The sequence below is a fragment of the Hyaena hyaena genome, unplaced genomic scaffold, assembly GCF_003009895.1.
Source record: "Hyaena hyaena isolate Hyena2069 unplaced genomic scaffold, ASM300989v1 scaffold_712, whole genome shotgun sequence".
NCBI classification, from domain to species: domain Eukaryota; kingdom Metazoa; phylum Chordata; class Mammalia; order Carnivora; family Hyaenidae; genus Hyaena; species Hyaena hyaena.
In genome coordinates, this window is record NW_024081340.1 from 715,057 (window position 1) to 719,895 (window position 4,839).

Here is a 4,839-nt window from a genome sequence, read left to right on the forward strand (position 1 = left end):
TTAGCTATTGTGGAGAGTGCTGCTATGAACATTGGGGTACATGTGCTCCTATGCCTCAGCATTTCTGTATCCCTTGGGTAAATTCCTAGCAGTGCTATTGCTGGGTCATAGGGGAGTTCTATTGTTAGTTTCCTGAGGAACCTCCACACTGTTTTCCAGAGGGGCTGTACCAGTTTACATTCCCACCAACAGTGTAGGAGGGTGCCCGTTTCTCCACATCCTCGCCAGCATCTAGAGTTCTCTGATTTGCTCATTTTAGCCACTCTGACTGGCGTGAGGTGGTATCTCAGTGTGGTTTTGATTTGTATTTCCCTGATGAGGAGGGATGCTGAGCATCGTTTCATGTGTCTGTTGGCCATCTGGATGTCCTCTTTGGAGAAGTGTCTGTTCATGTCTTCTGCCCATTTCTTCACTGGGTTGTTTGTTTTTCGGGCGTGTAGTTTGGTGAGTTCCTTATAGATTCTGGATATTAACCCTTTATCTGATATGTCATTTGCAACTATCTTTTCCCATTCCGTTGGTTGCCTATTAATTTTCTGGGTTGTTTCCTTGGCTGTGCAGAAGCTTTTAATCTTGATGAGGTCCCAACAGTTTATTTTTGCTCTTGATTCCCTTGCTTTTGGGGATGTGTCAAGTAAGAAGTTGCTGCGGTGGAGGTCAAGGAGGTTGTTTCCTGCTTTCTCCTCTAGGGTGTTGATAGTTTCCTGTCTCACGTTCAGGTCCTTTATCCATTTTGAGTTGATTTTTGTGCATGGTGTGAGAAAATGATCTAGTTTCATTCTTCTGCATGTTGCTGTCCAGTTCTCCCAACACCATCTGTTAAAAAGGCTGTCTTTTTTCCATTGGATATTCTTTCCTGCTTTGTCAAAGATCAGTTGGCTGTATACTTTTGGGTCCACTTCTGAGTTCTCAATTCTGTTCCATTGGTCTATGTGTCTGTTTTTGTGCCAATACCATACTGTCTTGAGGATGACAGCTTTGTAGTAGAGGCTGAAGTCTGGGATGGTGATACCTCCCGTTTTGGTTTTATTTTTCAGTATTACTTTGGCTATTCGGGGTCTTTTGTGGTTCCATACAAATTTTTGGATAGTTTGTTCTAGTTTTGAGAAGTATGCTGGTGCAATTTTGATTGGAATTGCATTGAATGTGTAGAGTGCTTTAGGTAGTAATGACATCTTAACTATATTTATTCTTCCTATCCATGAGCATGGAATGTTTTTCCATTTCTTTGTGTCTTCTTCAATTTCCTTCATAAGTTTTCTATAGTTTTCATCATACAGATCTCTTGTATCCTTGGTTAGGTTTATTCCGAGGTATTTTATGGTTTTTTGTGCAATTGTGAATGGGATCAGTTTCTTGATTTCTCTTTCTGTTGCTTCATTATTGGTGTATAAAAATGCAACCGATTTCTGTACGTTGATTTTGTACCCTGCAACTTGGCTGAATTCTTGGATCAGTTCTAGTAGGCTTCTGGTGGAGTCTGTCGGGTTTTCTATGTAGAGTATCATGTCATCTGCGAAGAGTGAAAGTTTGACTTCCTCTTTGCCAATTCTGATGCCTTTGATTTCCTTTTGTTGTCTGATGGCTGATGCTAGGACTTCCAGCACTATGTTAAACAACAGTGGTGAGAGTGGACATCCCTGTCGTGTTCCTGATCTCAGGGGGAAAGCTCTCAGTTTTTCCCCGTTGAGGATGATGTTAGCTGAAGGCTTCTCATAGATGGCTTTGATGATGTTTAAGTAGGTTCCTTCTATCCCAACTTTCTCGAGAGTCTTTATTAAGAAGGGATGCTGTATTTTGTCAAATGCTTTTTCTGCATCTATTGACAGGATCATATGGTTTTTATCTTTTCTTTTATTGATATGATGGATCACATTGATTGATTTGCGAATGTTGAACCAGCCCTGTAACCCAGGAATGAATCCCACTTGATCTTGGTGGATGATTCTTTTGATATGCTGCTGGATTCGATTTGCAAGGATCTTGTTGAGAATTTTTGCATCCGTATTCATCAAGGATATTGGCCTATAGTTCTCTTTTTTTGTTGGATCTCTGTCTGGCTTGGGAATCAGAGTGATGCTGGCTTCATAAAATGAGTCCGGGAGTTTTCCTTCGACTTCTATTTTTTGGAATAGCTTGAGAAGAATTGGGATTAATTCTGTTTTAAATGTCTGGTAGAATTCCCCAGGGAAACCATCAGGTCCAGGGCTCTTATTTGTTGGGAGATTTTTGATCACTGATTCGATTTCTTCACTCGTTATGGGTCTGTTCAGGTTTTCTATTTCTTCCCGTGTGAATTTTGGTAGTGAGTGTGTGTTTAGGAATTTGTCCATTTCTTCTAAGTTGTCCAATTTGTTGGCATATAATTTTTCATAGTATTCCCTGATAATTGCTTGTATTTCTGAGGGGTTGGTTGTAATAAGTCCATTTTCATTCATAATTTTGTCTATTTGGGTGCTCTCTCTTTTCTTTTTGATAAGCCTGGCTAGAGGTTTGTCAATTTTGTTTACTTTTTCAAAAAACCAACTCTTGGTTTCATTGATCTGTTCAATTGTTTCTTTGGTCTCTATGTTGTTTATTTCTGCTCTAATTTTTACTATTTCTCTTCTTCTACTGGGTTTAGGGCGTTCTTGTTGCTCTGCCTCTAGCTCCTTTAGGTGAGCTGTTAGATTTTGGACTTGTGCTTTTTCTAATCTCTTGAAATAGGCCTGGAGAGCAATGTACTTTCCTCTTAGGACTGCCTTGGCCGCATCCCATAGATTTTGAATTGTTGTGTTTTCATTTTCATTTGTTTCCATATATTTTTTAATTTCCTCTCTAATTGCCTGATTGGCCCATTCATTCTTTAGAAGGGTGTTCTTTAACCTCCATGTTTTTGGCGGTTTTCCAGACTTCTTCCTGTAATTGATTTCAAGTTTCAAAGCATTGTGATCTGACAGTGTGCATGGTATGATCTCTATTCTTTTATATTTATTGAGGGCTGCTTTATGTCCCAGTATGTGATCTATCTTGGAGAATGTGCCATGCGCACTTGAGAAGAAAGTAAATTCCCTGGCCTCAGGATGTAAAGTTCTAAATATATCCGTCAGATCCATCTGGTCCAATGTGTCTTTCAAGTCCATTATTTCTTTAGTGATTTTCTGTCTGGTTGACCTATCCATTGCTGTAAGCGGAGTATTAAAGTCCCCTGCTATTAGCACATTCTTATCTATAAGCTTGTTTCTGTTTGTGATTAATTGTTTTAGATATTTAGGTGCTCCCATATTCGGTGCGTAGACATTTATGATTGTTAGTTCTTCCTGATGGATGGACCCTGTAATTATTATGTAGTGCCCTTCTTCATCTCTTGTGATTGTCTTTAATTTAAAGTCCAGTTTGTCTGATATAAGTATCGCTACTCCGGCTTTCTTTTGATTTCCTGTAGCATGATATATATTTCTCCATCCCCTTACTTTTAATCTGAAGGTATCTTCCCGTCTAAAATGAGTTTCTTGTAGACAGCATATTGATGGATTTTGTTTTTTAATCCATTCTGCTACCCTATGTCTTTTGATTGGAGCATTCAGCCCATTTACATTCAGTGTTATTATTGAAATATGTGGGTTTAGAGTCTTTGTATCTTTTGTAGGGTTCATGTTTGTGGTGGTGTCTCTGGTATCTTTGTTCCTTGCAACCTTTCCTTCAGAGCATCCCCCTCAGGATTTCTTGTAGGGCTGGCTTCGTGGTGACAAATTCTTTCAATTTCTGTTTATTTGGAAAGGTTTTTATCTCTCCTTCTATTTTGAATGACAGGCTTGCTGGATAGAGGATTCTTGGCTGCATATTTTTACTGTTCATCACATTGAAGATTTCCTGCCATTCCTTTCTAGCCTGCCAAGTTTCAGTAGATAGGTCTGTCACCACTCTGATAGGTTTCCCTTTGTATGTTAGGGCCCTTTTCTCCCTAGCTGCTTTCAAAATTCTCTCTTTGTCCTTGTATTTGGCCATTTTCACTATGATATGTCGTGCAGAAGATCGATTCAGGTTACGTCTGAGGGGAGTCCTCTGAGCCTCTTGTACTTCCACATTTACTTCCTTCCCCAGGTCGGGGAAGTTCTCTGCTATAATTTGTTCCAGGACTCCTTCAGCACCTTTCCCTCTCTCTTCCTCTTCTGGGATTCCTATGATACGGATATTGTTGCGTTTGACCGTATCGCTGAGCTCTCGAATTCTTCTTTCCTGTTCCTGGATCAGTTTGTCTCTTTTTTTGTCAGCTTCTTGTTTTTCTATAATGGTGTCTTCTAAATCACTTATTCTCCTTTCTGCCTCTTCAATCCGTGCATTGGAGGCCTCTAATTTATTATGGATCTCATTTATCGCATTTTTTAATTCTTCATGCCTATTTTTATTTTCCATTCTGTCTGTAGCCATAGTTTCTTTGATGTCCCCTATGTTTTTTTCAAGCCCAGCTATTAATTTTACCATTATTATTCTAAAATCTTGTTCAGTGATGCTGCTGATATCTGTTTTGAGCAGTTCATTAGCTGTCATTTCTTCTTGGAGTTTCTTTGGAGGAGAGGTCTTTCGTTTCGTCATTTTAGTTAGCTTTCCGGCTCTTGTTGGTTTTAAAGACCTATTATTCTCTCTGTTTCTATGAGCACTGCTATATCCAAGAAGGCTCTTTGACTTTCCAGGGCCTACCCTTTCAGAGAGTGTTTTTTGAATGGTATCCCCTGGTCTCTCTTGTTGGGACCTTGGTTATTTTATTTTCCTATTCGTAGTGATATTTGGGACTCTCCACCTTGTGCACTCTAGCTTGTTTCTTGAGGTAGCCCTGGAAAAGAAAACAGACAGACAAAC